This window comes from Mesoplodon bidens, assembly GCF_964165515.1.
Source record: "Mesoplodon bidens genome assembly, chromosome: 2".
NCBI classification, from domain to species: domain Eukaryota; kingdom Metazoa; phylum Chordata; class Mammalia; order Artiodactyla; family Ziphiidae; genus Mesoplodon; species Mesoplodon bidens.
The window spans coordinates 125,923,169-125,938,681 of record NC_138177.1 but is presented as its reverse complement, the minus strand read 5'-3'; the positions used below and the strand labels follow the sequence as shown (position 1 = coordinate 125,938,681).

At 36.9% G+C, this 15,513-nt stretch overlaps 1 long non-coding RNA gene across 4 annotated transcripts in view; it reads right to left on the bottom strand.

Annotated features, from left to right (window-relative positions):
* Window positions 1-14,520, bottom strand: part of LOC308612841 — a 156,982-nt gene extending 142,462 nt beyond the window's left edge. For all 4 annotated transcript variants that reach the window (XR_014015144.1, XR_014015145.1, XR_014015146.1 and 1 more), the window contains exons 1-2: window positions 14,390-14,520; window positions 1,354-1,439 (exon numbers count right to left, since the gene is read on the bottom strand). This is a non-coding gene — a long non-coding RNA (uncharacterized lncRNA). The remainder of the gene's footprint in view (window positions 1-1,353; window positions 1,440-14,389) is intronic.
* Window positions 14,521-15,513: the final 993 nt, after the last annotated feature.

Below are 15,513 nucleotides of genomic sequence, written 5' to 3'. Positions count from 1 at the left end.
ATAACAATTTTAAAATAAAAAGGTACTTTTGACAAGGAATATTGAAAGTCAATATAATATACAAATATGTACATCATGCTAATCTATTGTTCATTGAAATCTAAAAATATATGTGTTCCAGTTAATAAGAATTGTAATTACATAGATGTCAAACAGCCCTGGTTGTTTTGGGGCCTTATGTTGGATTGTGTTTTTGGGATGGAAAGCAGTTTTAAAGAGAGGGTGACAAATCAGCATTAATTAGTTCTTAATCTTAAAGATGATATACATATATCACTAATATAATTACTTTTTAAAAGCAGGACTGAAATACCTTTTACTGGGAGAGCTAAAGAGAGGGAATATTCAAAGGGAGGAAGGCTTTGAAGAAATTAGTCTTATATGGTCATATATTAGGTGAAAAGTATCTGCATTTGCCAAAATAATTGATGAAGCCAGAAAAACATTTTACTTTTATTCATAAAATTGATTTAATATCTCCACCACAATTTAAAGCTTTGGAAAATATAGTGTGTTTGCCAACTTGTCTTTCCATTGGCTTTTAATGCTGTCCTCAGTAAATTTCTGCCCCTCACTGGCACACAGATCAAGAAGGTGTATTCTGATGAATACCCTCTTATCAAAGGGCAATACAACATAACCAGATAAAGAGCCACGTTGGCATAAGACCACCACTCTAAATCTTTGGTAAATTCAATTAGACAACATATTCGACTGATTCCTGATATACTGACAAAACAGCAGGTTTATTGAAACACTGGGTCAGTAAAAAATTATGCAAATAATGAAATATAATAAGTTAAGAAGATGAGTCCTTCATGTAGTATCCAGAAAACTAGGGCTGAGTGTCTAGTAAAGTTCCTCTCACAGAAATGATAAATCATTCTGAGGCTTAATAAAATGTTCAGACACTGGGTTGGTGATGTGCCCTCTCTTATGGTTGTAGTTACCTGATCATCTGGGAATTCGGGGGAAATATTCAGATTCAAGATCACTTGCATGAACTTTTTCCTTAGCAATACACCTTCCATTAAGAAAAGCATCCTGACTTGGCCCAGAGTATTTCCCCATTGCTCAGCAAAACCATCCCCCAAGTATACATTATAGCAAGAAAATAGAATGTGGGCTGTGGAAAAATAAATGTGCACCAAAGAAAGCATGTAGGGCAATATTATAGGATATCCTGTGTATCAGCTCTCCTATGCAATCTTTCAGCTTCATTTGATCTAAACTATTCAGAGAATATTTTTTGAAACACCCCACTGTATAAAACTAAGGCAGATACAATCAAATTTTCTAGTTATATTCTGAACGTTCTGGGGGGCATTTTTGTTTCTAGTATGCAAAACTGACCTCTCTTCCTCACTGCTGCTGCTGCTGAACATCCATTCCTTCAACTCTCCATGATGTTCCAAAGGCAGTAAATGGCCGCTTCTATCCTGCTGACACAAGAATAAGAGGCCCCCTTAGAGTTCTATTTGGAGACCCCTGAGTATCAGCTGATGGTTTCAGCTCCCAGTTTGGAGGAACTTTCTTGGGTGATCAAGGAACTTGGAATAGTAGCATTAACAAAGGCTCAAAGGTGAAAGCACTTATGAGTCTGACAACATCAAACAAAGCTTGTATGCAAGGGTGAAGGTGGCAATGCCTTAATAGAACTGTTTCCACTTCTGTTTTTAAAATGTTGAACTTTACGGTATTGAGGACTCTCTCTGAGGCTCCCACCTGATTGTTATGGGGACAGGCTGCAATCGTCTTCACCTTTGACACTGTCTGCAAGAGAATGGTTTGGAAACACTATACTGTGAGGGTATAAATTGTACAACTTTTACTTTGGAGAATGCCGAGATTTCTGATAAATGGAGGGGGAAAGTCCACTCTAAGTTTTGATTAAAAAGAGTAAATGAAAACCTAGGAATATTGAAGCCTTTGGGCTTTTAACTATGTGATTATCATAATCTTCCCTGAGAGCAGTTCCATGGGAAGTAAAGAGAGGAAAATAATTCACTGGCTCCAACTTTAAGCATTACTTTATCTGGTAGTGTTTCTCCTGTTGGATTTTGCTGTGTAACAGTTAGCTTATGCTTTGTAACAACTCATTGAGCACTGAACAAGATAAGAAGTGGACCTGGATGTAAGGCAGGCACAGATGAGAAGGGTATCTCTTCAGCCACACAAATATCTCCCCAAATTAGCCTGGGCTGCAAAACTCACTTTTTTTGCCTAATTTTGTTTTTGTTAATAGCAGCACCTCAGAGTGGAAGATTGTGAAATTCAAGCAGTGTTTATGTAGAAAGCACTGAAATCCTGTGACTCTTGAGGTTGTAGGCCTCGCCCTTTTTGGGGGGCTGGGTGGGGGTGGGGAGCTTTTAAAATGTTTCATTCTTTAAGCTAGCATAATTTTCAATGTGTGTAGGAAAGGGTGTTGGGGAAAAAAGTTAAATGAATCATCCAACCATTCTCTACTTTTGAAAATACAAATATTTTTTCTTAAAACTATCACTGTTGTACAAACACACAAATTGTATTATTTGTGCCAGGTTTTTTCCTGCTTTAAAATAACATGATGTGTAAGCAGCCTACAAATAGTCCAGTATCTCTATACGTAGAGTAAAATATCTTAGTACAGAGACTTATTTTCATCACCAATCTCCACAATTCCTCCATAGGAGAACAGTTACTGTAGCTGAATCTCAGATGCCTAAGGTATGTCATTCATAATTTCAAAACATTTGGGGACATTTTATTGAAGAATATAACAAAAACATTAAATGCAATGTTAATAAATATTCGTTGAGCATCTACTACATACCAGGCACTGCAAGGGCTGTAACATGGTGTCCTCTGCACAGAATCTCACAATCAAGTGGAAAGATGAGAGAACTTCCAGATCAAAGACAGTGCAAGGCCATATGGTGAGTCCCTTTGTCCCTGCCCTCAGCCCATGTACTGCAAAAGGAAGCAGCATCTTTATCTAGTCAAATCTCTTTTGGGTTTGAGCATGGTTTCTCCATTTGGAGCTACAGATAGGTCTCCCCACTGGGTCCTATGGCCTTTGGGAGGCAATATGAATGTTTTCCAAGACTTAGGACAATATTTGATAGGCTAGAAGTGGCAAGAGTGGATGCCTTACTGGACAAGATAAATAGCAGCTATAATCCTTCGAATCTGTGAAAGAGAATTTTGCCAATTTGTTCGCTCCAAATAAGAGAGAGACTATTAGAAAAAATGATGTCCCTCAACCTGGCTCAGCACTGTGTCTGTATTCCTCTGACATGATGGAGGAAAGAGATAGAAGTCAGTATTTTAAAAGGCTTGGCATGTTTGATTGAAGAGATTCTTCTATGTTGAATGTCCCCAAAGAGTCCCTCCTATGACCACTGCCTCTTATAGACTGTCAGGAAGCATGTGAGTCCATAGGGTCCAATATTAGAGTGACCCCCTCAGAAATGCAATGAGTTGAATATTCATTCAGCTGGTTGCACTTCATGTTTATTTACTTCAGTTCCTTCAGTGTGGTGAAGAGTATTTTCACTGTGTGCTGTTCAGCCCAGACCATGAAAATACTGTTTGCATGAGGTAGGATCACACATATTCACATATCATAGACATCTATTTATTCTTCCAAGGAAAGTTTGATTATCTGAATCTAGGAATTGCTTGTTTTTCTTCACCTAATCTATACATACTCAGTGTTTTAGACACCTAAAAATCCTTACCTTTCACTGAGTACTTTCTAATCTCAACCTTTGTCCATAATGGTCCCTCTACCGGAATGTCTTCCTCTCCCTATTCTCTTTCTACATTATCAAAATTATATGCGGCCTTCAGGGTGCAGTTCAAACATTACCACCATGAAACTTTCCCTAATCTTAATTGGAAGAAATTTCTCTCCCTCATATTAATACCATCATATTATTTTTTGTATGTTTTACAGTACTTACCACATTCTATCAACAGTCATAGAGGTTTGATATCTATATTTGCTCTTTCCTCTCCTATCACCTGTATGCTCCTTGAGAGGATCAGACAATACTTAAAAGAGGCATTCTAGACAGAAGAGCTTTGAGAAGGCACATCTGGTTTTTAGTATGTATCTTTAGTGCCTGTCATAGTGTCAGAAGCATAGTAGATGCTCAATAAATATTTGCACAATGATTAAGTGGATGATAGGCCTGGCACATAAACACATTTAATAAATACTGAATTAACAGGAAGTTGATGTTCAATTTACATAATCAACTTAAACCATGAAACTTTCATTTTCTCAGTTCAGTCCTAATTTTTCTTTCTTCAATTCTCCCTCTTAACCCAATACTCCTCTCCTCCTCAGAATTTCTTCTAAGACCTTTTAGGTTACTGTGCTGTGTTTCAAAAGTTGTATTTAATTTCCCTTTTATGTGTTCTAAGGACCTTAACACTGTCCAAAAAGTTTAAGAAATGGCTTTTGTTCACTGAATTGGAGTACATCATATCTATCCTTTTGACTTGTTTGAGTCTTCTTTTCTTTGAAGGAGTCATGCAGATTGATGCAGAAATCTCTCAGAGAAATGAGTGCATAAGGTTGAACTTTTAGTGCCATGGTCTTGATCTTACAGGCAGCTTAGAGATAATTAAGCCCAGTTCCCTCATTTTACCAGAGGCCCGAGGCCTGGAGAGGTGAAGCAACGCTGTGAACTAAGGAGACAAAGTACATCGTTAGATCTGGTTTTAGGTCCATACTTAAGGTTCTTCTACCTGTACACTGTGACTTGGTAGATTACTTTGCCAAGGCTATCTTTAAAATTTGGAGATGTGGGCAATAGTAAAGGAAGTTGTGATAGGGATGGGGCCAGGGAAAGGTAGTTAGAAGAGGGAATCCCCAATCCTATTTTAGCTCTAAAATTTAATGAAACCACTGCCTCATGCTGCCTGTTCTAGAATAAGAAAAGTCTGTCCACAGGCCTTTGTCCATAGTTCAGCATAACAATATTTTCACACTGCATTTTGGATCATTTCATGGACAGATTCCACCATATTCATCCTTAAAGTGAAATGTCATACACTCCAGCCAGAATTCTCAGGCCACTGTAAAAGCTTTTAAATTAACATGATGAACTATTTACATAAATCACAGAAAATTTGGTTACCTTGATAAAACCCCACACCCCCTCCCAAACTTTTATAGAGGTCAAAATCTGGCCTACTGATCTCAAAGTAGAAAGAAAACTATTTATACTGCCATTGGAATTGGCTTTATTAGATACATTGCCTTCATTAGAGGCAAAAATAATATAATTCAGCCCCTGAAAAAAAAAAAACAAAGGGTCTAAGGGAGAAGAACACTAGGTTGGTAACCTCCTAACCAGAGTTTCTTTATTACCTCATAGTATCTTGCTTTCCTTGGAAATAAAGCATTTCTTTCTTAGCTTTCTCTCAATGGTATCTTCCGTATTTTTCTATTTGGGTTTCATAGAAAATTGAATACAGAATTCAGTGAAATCGTCTCAAACATTAAATCCATTTCTCATTTACTGTTTTGTTTATACTAATAATACTAAATACTAATTACTCCATCTGCCTCTGCCTTTTAATTTCTTTATATGAGGAGAACTTGCTACCAGGCTGATTAGGTCGTCTTTTCATGGAATTTTGTATCTAGGAGCCGTTAAGTATATCTTGATGGAAACTTCCATCATTTTCTTTGATAGTAGGGTGCCTCAAACTGCCCAGAAGCCTACACCTTGGTCTTATAGCCCAGTGTCTATATATTTACATGAGGAAAACAATGCCGATTTCTGTTTGAACAAAAATGAAGTGAAAATGAAAAGGGTAATATTAATTGAGAGAGTAACAAGTGAGTAGTAAGTGGGTAAGAGTATTTTAGAATAGTAGTTCTTTAAGTATTTTCAGTAAGAGCATTTTAGAAAGGTGAGGAAGAGTAAGAATAGGCTGGATGAAGGGGAGAAATTATTAAGTCATTAAGGGGGTAAGAATGAGAAAGGGAAAAGAATGGAGACAAAAGGCTGGTAGAAAGGAATGAAAGAAACTGGACGGCAGAGATCAGACCCAAATTCAGACACACCCTCTGGTCTCCCGTTGACCACACCCCTCCTTCAGCCAGCCCCAGAATTCCCTTCCTCTCCCTCCTCTCCTGGCAGGAAGAGTGATCTTTCAGCTCTTCTTGGTAGTTGACCTCCCTGATACTCTTCCAGAAATAGAAAGAAGAATTCAAAGTGAAAAATAAGGCATATTTTAGAAATATCTTTCGTTTAATCGTTATTTATGCCAGAAAGTATTTTTGTAATATAGTGGGTAATTTTTTTTAGTCACGTAACTTCTCAGTAAAGGAAAAAAAAATCACTAAAACTTAGCTCATAAAAAAAATATTACCATAGGACTTTTCTGAAATAAAGGCCAATATCAAACAATATAGCCATAGGTAAAAGTTCTGTGAGAAAATGAGGAAAATTATTGTTCTATCATAAGACAGAAAAGGACCTTGAGAGGATCTGGTTCGCCTTCAGGGAATTAAACCTCCAGAGAAGAGGCTACCGCTTCCCTCACTAACCCACCCTAATAAAGCAACAAATCATATGTTTCATCCCAATAAGACCCTCTGTTTAAAATCACTGGATTCAAGTCTAGCATATCAATAGTATCCTCGTACTTAGTAGGACAGATCCACACTTTTTAGGAACATGTCTGCAGTTTGGAAGAGCTGCCACAAGATGGAGCCCTTATATCTATATTATATATCTAAGTCAGCAAGTCTGTAGCTTGGATGACCACAGGCTCTGGACAGTCCATTTTTATACCTGTTGTACTGATATAACTGTTCATAAAAAAATATTAATAAACTGTTGATAAAACTTTTAACACCCCTTTCCACACTCTTTTGAGAGAATTAATTTGAAATAATGCTCTAAATTTAAACAATACAAGAAAAACAATTAAAAGCTTTGAGTTTAAGCAGTTTCTATAATTTTTGACTAAACCTCTCAGTTGTATCAACCACCTAGTAGCCAATCACAGAGAGAAAGAGACTCTGCTCTCTCTCTCTCAGCCTCAGGTGAATGTGTGATTTAAAATTCTGATGTTCCAGTTGTTCAGTTTAATTATGACATCTGCCAGTTTAATCGTTCTCTAATTAGCTTCAGTTTTCCAAATATTTTGTAGCTTATCTGCCATTATTTTAACGAGTTTCCTTCAAATATGCTCATTCCAAATATGTGGGAAGATATTTGCCACAAATTTTTTAAAATATATATTTTTAAATGAGCTCTCCAAAACTTAAACATCAGGAATTAAGTGTGCCTAGCATATAGCCTTGACTATATAGTTCTAAAACTAGTCCACGTCTGAATATGTGTATATCTGTATACAGCTTTATTTCTAGCTGACATCTGGCAGTAACAAGTTATCTAGCATAAACTCCTAACTTTTCATTTTATCGATGTGCACAAATAATTAGCCTAATATTATAATCAGATTTTACTTTATTATAAAGTGAATATGGAATGTATTTCAAACTATGTCTCATAAAGTGATAAACAGAGTCGAGGGGTAGTTTACAATGTCCCCCAACCTCCCTTCTTTCAGTCAGAATGTCTGGGTATTGGCACAGAGCCCAGAGCAGCTCTGGTGACCTGTGGCCTCAAGCTATTTTGGTTCGTAGGCATTTGGAACTTCAGGGCCTCTACTGGCTAGAGCATTGTTTTAAAAAACCAAAATTTTCTGTTTACCTCTTCTAAGTTTATTATACCCTCACTCTCAGAGCTTAGTCATCATCCTTGTTTGAGCCTCCCCTTTACTAATTCCACCAAAGGCCTACTTATTCATGGTGTTTCTCTGCCAATCATTTAATCTTTGCTTCTTTTAAACCCAAGCAAAAGTAGAAAGAAAACACAGTGTTCTTTCCCAAAGTCTAGGTAAAACTATTTAAATCCTCTGGTGTTTTCCTCCAAAGGAAACAGTTTCCTCTGGCCACATGATCACCCACCACTAACACAGTATGTTCTTAGCAAATTCAGTCAACCTTCTTTGGGGGTTGGTGCTTTATAACTTCTCTATGACCTCAAATGTGCCAATTTTAGTGAACCATCTTGGGTTTGCTTACGAAGTATGCTTCTTCTCTTTTCAGAAAAGAAAAATATTTCCTAAACAATTTAAATTGTACATAACATAGCCACACATTCTAAAGCAAATATAGAAGGTGTCCACCAGGGTTTTATTCTTTTGAATACAGATTTTGGCTTGTTTAATTTGCCTTATTTTCTATTTCATCATCTTTTTCATCCCTTCTCAGACTTCCAAAAGCTTTCCATGATAGGTTTGGTTGTAGAAACTGGAACTAAATATTAGAATGTAAATTAGGAAGAATTTGTACTGAGAATGAGAGAAGAGTTACTTGAAAGCCATTTCTGTACTCCAATAGTGGGGTTTTTTTTGTTTGTTTATTAATGCTTGTGGTACTGGACTATCTCTAGATCTTGGGTATCAACTAGTACCTAAAGTATTATATTTTATCATGTATGGAGAGTCTTAGTTTTGTATTCCTGGGAGCAATTTCTAGGTCAGTGCTTTCCATTCAGCAGCCAGCTTAGTTCTCACAAGTACTGAGATATTGATCCCCTCAGAGCACAGGGGCTTGTAACTTATTGCTTTCACTTAGGGCTCAGAGAGGCCTTATCTATTTTACTCACCTATACCCCATTATTCAGAACAAACACGACCGTTTTCTATCTGTGCCATGATGTAAAGAGGTTGGGAAGCTCTGTTTTTAGGTACAACAAATGAGAAAACCACCAAGGTTGGGTTGGGGTGTGGAGCCCTAAGCAGTTGAGGGAAGAAGAAACCTGCGAGGGACCGTTGCTTAAAATGCCTGCATCCCTTTGCAACAATCCTTGCATGCCTCCCCCCTCCCAACAGAATGCTGAATATCCAATTGTGTCATCTCCCTATAAAGTAAGTGAATGATGGACGTATTCAAGACTCCACTTACTTCTACTGATGTTCATTAAGCCAGAAATCACTTGTAAAAGAAAACGCTGTTAAGTCGTGGGCAAGCCTCAATCTCCAAATCTGATTTTTCCTTTATTTTATCATTATGTTCTTGACTTGTAACATTTTACTTGCTGTCCTTCTGTTTGTTTTAAATTATCCATCTTTTATAGCAAGTCTTTGGACATAAATTTTCAGCCTTACTTGTGGTGTCATTCAACTTAGCAATAAGTATTTTGCACTTGATATGCAAAATACTTATTGCTAAGTTGTGATCAAGACAGATTCTCTAGCAGGCCATTACTCTGTGTTCTTTATAAAACCATGAATATTGCTAGCAAATGTTACAAATCTGTTTGTGACCATTTCTCAGAAAAATTCAAACTCAAGACTCTCTCTCTCTCTCATACACACACACACACACACACACACACACTATCGGGTACTATTTTTTTTAGGTTTTCACGTACTTCCCCAAAATGATAGTTACTATCCCGGTGACCTAGGGACCTAGATCATCATAAACTACTGAAGGGTAAGGGACTATGTCTTCTTTTCTTTTTAAACTTTCCATAAATATGCCCGGTACATTCACCTACACTCCCACAACAATATACACTCATATTTAGAATATTCATCCAGACCTGTATGTAAGTTTGAATAGATCTATAGCTTGGAGAGGTGGTTAAGTAATTCTCTCCTAAGTCTTCCTCTGAACTATCCTAAGATTTGTCCTGTAGCCAATCTATGTGTTTATCTTTTAAGAAAAATTATCAGTGATAAAAACAATTTATTTTTTCTTCCTGTGCATTCAATTTAATAAACATATTTAATGAGCAAAAGATTTTGAGAACAGAGGGAAATATAAATATAAATAAGCCATGGTTCCTCCCCTCAAGAAACACAATCTAATGGAGAGACAGACACATAAAAAGTCTAATAAATGCTACTGTGTAGGTACAAAATGTAAGGCGAGAACAGTGTATTATCACTTTTTGTCTCAGTGTAATAAAATGGCAAATGCTTCCTTTCAGCTTTATTAAGTTTTTCTAATGTGGATGAGGAATTTTTTTCTACTCCCGTAGGAAGGCAGGATTCTATCCCTGATATATGTTCTTTTCCAAAAAGGACAAAGTTTCAGGCGACAGTGAGAATGTAAATCTCTGCAGTATGGTCTAGAACAAATCATATCTGGGAGGGATGGTCACTAGCTAAATTCTCGCTTTCCTCTTTCATTTGTCTTTGTCCTTCCTAGGGGCTGCCCCTTAGGAGTCAAAGTCAGAAATCAAGGGCATCTCCAGCTTCCTGGAGGGAGGGCACCAAAGCCTGATAACAAAGGCCTACTGTTCCACTTGGAAGAGATCAATATCAGGAAAGGAGAGAATAGAACAGTTAACCTTTAGCATCTCTTGAAATCTTTGCTTTAAAATAATTTGTATTTTAAACACCTTAAAAAATGTACATACTTTTAGTGGACTTGTATATTCTAAATACTTATGTACCTATATATAAGGAAAAGATCACACTCTTGACTATTAATAAACACCCCCACGTTAGGAAGATGCTTTCTGTGTGTTTAAGAACAGAACAGGATCCATTAGAGTTCAGTAAAAAATGCAACTTGAGCAGTACCTATGATAAAATTTTCTAGAAAGTAGAAAACTAAAGAGTGCCTAGAACTATGCAGATACAGACCAACTCTCACACATACCATTTAGATGGACAGCTGAAATACCTATGTGGCCAATCCCCACACCCTTCCCTAAGTGTTGACCGTTGCAGCTGCCCTGGTAACATCTCTTAAGCACTAAGGAGTGGAAGCCATCTAAATTCCCACAAGTTATTCTGAAGGAGATTCTGAAGAGAAATAGCAGATATGGTTTTATATGCAACAAAACCCCTGAGTTTTTATTTGCTCTTTGAGGTTAAAATCAAGGATTGTCAAACTCAGGTTAGGATTAGCCTAGAGGTAGGACAGCAACTGTATAATAAAGGGGGTTTCAAAAAGTATATGAGTTCAACCATGGTCTGGAAAATTAGCTGCCATTTGGTAATGAAGCGGTGGGTTTAACCTTGAAGCAATTTAGTGGCTTTGTGCAGCAACTTAGAAAATGGAAGTTTATTAAAACTATTTGCAATGGACTGTGTAGCATGCTTGAATTTGAAAATGAGATCATGCTTCTTAAATTCTTAATCAGAGGGATTCTGACCTACAGATATCACTTTGGGCATATTTCTTAAGATCAAGTTTGAAAGGTATTGAAAAAAGGCCAGTATCTACATATATACGTATGGTCAGTGGTCAGTATGAGAGGCCATTATTTTTTTTTTGGCTCTGTTAAATTGAACTATCTGTTTATTTAGTCAACACCTCACCTTAATCCAGAAAGGACAGCTATTGAGTGTGATGCCTCCTCCTTTTGTTTTAAGTTTTTTAATAAAAATTACATATATTTAAGGTGTACAACACGATTTGATATACAAATACATAGTGAAATGATAACTACAGTCTATCTATTTAACATCTCATCTCCTTACATAGTTACCATTTTGTGTGTGGTGAGAGCATCTGAAATCTACTCTTTTAACAAATTTCCAGTATTCAATGTTGTTAACTATAGTCATCATGCATATTAGATCTCTAGACCTATTCATCATATGCCTTCCATGCAGAGATCATCATTCCACTCAACTTTTTTGATTTCCAAATATTTGTGGTAGCTGAAAGCAATAAATGTCCTAATATTGGCAAGACTGGCTATTTGTGAACTATATGCTGAACTGAATGATATACTAGAGAAAACTATGTAAAAGTTATGTCTGTAAATCTTTATGGTACATGATACAGCAGGGAATCACACAACCTCAAAAAAATTGAGAAGGGAAATCAATTGTTTAAAAAAATGAAGGAATCAAATTTAAATTCTCAATATATCATGCGATGTGTTATAACTGTTTCAAATTCTTGTCTGAAGAATGAAGGGATGTTGTAGGACTATTAAATATATTAATGTCAGGTGGCCTCTTGGCCTGGTGGAGAGCTCAAGTTTGTCCAAAGTATGATCTACCAGTGAGAGAATTAGTATTAAAACTCACAGAAAAAGATAATCATTCTTTAGTTTAAGGCAGACCATTTAGTCTTCCTCCAAGCATCTGCTGCCTGATTTTAGAGATAAAAGAAATTAAAAGAAGCAGTCTCTTATTTATCATATGTCAAATCCAAAGGCATTACTGCTTGTGAAGACCCTATTATATTTTATTTGTCTATCTCAGAAAGAGATCTGCTGAACTGTCCTTAGTGCTTCAGCTTTAAAGATTAGTCCTGCATCAGGTTATTCTAAGGCTTCCTACCCTCAGAAACATAGATGTCTCAAATCCTGAAACTCACTGAAATATTGATATAAGAAGTTATTTTAGCATAAGCAAGAAACTGTACTCAAATTTCTGTTTATTATCAAGTTTGCCTCCAAACTCTGCAAGTAGTAGAAAATAAGGTGTTTTACTGCATTTCAGAACTCTGTATGCACACTTGGAAAAACAGAAATGTAATGGGCTTCTAGCATTTCAAGAACTCATTGTTGAGACTGTCAAAGGATTCAGTAAGGAATTCTAACAACTAGAACAGCAAGTCATTAGTGAGAAAGAAAAAAGCGTCTCTAGTGAAATCTGTGGCCAGTGGACTTTAAACCACACAAACAGCATATTTTATTCAGACCATTTGAAGTTAGACATACCCCAAAGACAACTATACAATAATGGCTTGTCTCCTACTTCCTGGGTGATGTTGTTTTTAGCTTTTAATTGTTAGGAGGGTGGATCAGGTGAAGGGTTTCACTACTACTTGAAAACTAGCTCTCCAGCAGGAAGGGTGAAATCAAGTCCTCTATAGTGTGACCTTCCCTCATCTCCTCAGGGGAATTACATTTAAATATGGGCCAAAGGTTGGTCACAGGAATGAGGCATTAATCATAGGATTTCAGAAAGCAGCCTTTTGGGAAGCTAGAGGACAGGACAGATGTCTCCCTGGAGCCTCCAAAAGTGCAATATGTAGGTCTGCTTTCTCAGATTAGGCTGAAACTCCAAGTCCTTTTTACAAATTGTCTTGGAATCCTCATCTGGTTTGATCAGTTTATTATCAACTCCAGAATAACAAAGGAGGGTACACAGGAGTACTTGTATCAGGTAAAGTGAAATAGTGGTTTCCTGAATAAAACTAATTTAAATTCTAGGTTAATTAGCTGCCTTGTTGGGGGGAGGGGGGAGAGGGACCACAGATTTGAAAGCTGTGTCTTTTTGGTTTTTGTTTTTTTTAAATTTGGGAAGGTTTTCAAGCAATAACATTAGGTATGCAATACTCTTGTCAGGTAGTGTTGGCTTTGGAAAGGTGAGAATTGTTACAGCAGGCTGCTTTCATTTATCAAGTTAAGCATGGGCATGCCTTTTGAAGGACACCTTTGATCATATGGTTAATTTAACATTTGGGCTGAAGAGCTCAACATCATCAGAGATGGATCTGAATTTTACAGAGCCCCCCTTATCCAAACTACAGCACGCTTACTGCTTTCTTCCTGCATTCCCCAGATAGCCTCCAGGACCAGAGACCAGCACATCATTTTGTCCATTTTCATTGGTCTGGCCACACAAGGAACATCCTGTTTAAATCTCAAGTGCTCAAATTGCCATGTTGAAACCAACTATCAATTTTCTCCACATTTAATTCTCAGCTTCTTGTCATTTTTTCATTTTTCTGCATTGGTTCCCATGGTAACAAGCCTGTTGGCAGAGAAAGTGTAACTCTGCTTTTAGCCTTCTGCACAATACAAAATCCTTCCAGTGATCCTCAGGCAAGTGTCATATAAAAAGGCAGCAAGGGTACAGTTCCCTAGGTTAATGCCTCTAATCCCTTAAGCTACCACATGCACTTCCCACCCGATTCCCCAAACCAGGCCTGCTGACCCCAGAGAGGAAAGTCAGCGTTCAAGGACACTGTCCAGAATCCATTCACCTGTTGATACAAGTACTGAAAGGCCCAGGGCCCTATATCCAACTACAGAGGCAAGGATTGAACCTTTTGGTTCAGATGGCTTCCTGTTCTGTCAGTGACTTACCTGACATAAATGCATAATTAATGACAATGTTATCTGGGGGCAGATGGAGAAGCAACTTGCCCTCATTTTTCTATAAAATTTTCTCAGTATGCATCTGAGATGTATACAGCCCAGGAGATAAGTATGTCTTGAATTATTCTTAAATCAGTGTCTAGTGATAAGACAGTAGGGACACTTAAACAGATTTTTTTCCTAATAAGTAAAGGGGTACATGAGAGGGGGCCAGGGAGTCATCCCAGAAAACTGAGCTCCTGAGGAGGAAAAGATAAAGATTTAGTTAAGTGAAGAAGACACTGTACCTTGTGGCTGAATGTGAACCATGGAGCTTCAGTCGGCACAATTCAGGGTTCAAGTATGGAAATCTAAGGAAATGAAATAAAATGAAAGCTAAGGAAATGGGAGTGTAGGGAAAGGAGTTTTTAAGAGTGAATCATCTGCAGAAAGGGAGCCTGCAAATAAGAATGGCTTCATGCAGACTTTGGCCCAACTCTATCCACAAAATATTTTTCCAAGTAATGTTTATTATATATTTTCTTTTGAATTTTAGAATTCCTTTGTGGCTTGACATTAAATTATATGCCTAGGAACCCCGAATCTCCTATGTCCTCAATATTTAGAAAAAAGCAGGAACTGTTAATCAGAAATTAAACAGTCCTCATATTTGAATGTGCTTTTAACTTTTTTCTTTTAGAAAAGTTAATGAATTCAGGGGAATGAAAATAGATGTTAGAAATTGAAATATAGGTATCTAAGCTATAGTTAAGAAAACTGTAAATGATTCCTTTTTTTGTTGGGTCTTAAAAAATATGTGATGCTTATGCACACTGAGTTTTAAAGTTAGCAGATTATATTGTATAAAGGTATTTTTGGCCCTTTAGAAATTATTTTCCTACATTAAGAGAAGTTTTCTTATATTAAAAACTTTTTATTGTGACTCAGGTTTTATGTCTCTGTATAGACATACATAGGTGTTTTTCTTTGCACTTGTTTTGCACATGTAATGAGGTTAAATAATGCCCAGGTATGCAGGTCAACTGACCTTTATGATAGCTAGATTAGTGAAAGTATTTGATGAATGGGGAAAAAAAAATCACATTATATTTCTTTGTATCTTTCTCTCCCCAATCCCCTTCCCTTATTTAGTCAGGAGATCTTATGTAATTTTTTGAATAGTCCACAGGAAAATCAAGATGAAACTCTCAGGCAGATAGAACATAAAGCAGTTCCCATATTTGCTATGGTAATTTATTTTCAGAATGTACTGCTAAAATAAATGTTATTTTCAATACTTGCAGTCTTTCCACTCAGAGGACTCTTATTGGTCTTGAATGTGGAAAGGCATCTGTTCAGGGCAGAAAGGAACGTTTTATGTTAAGTTTTACTCTAGAAAATTTGGTTTTAGCTTTGATGACACCTAGTGTCA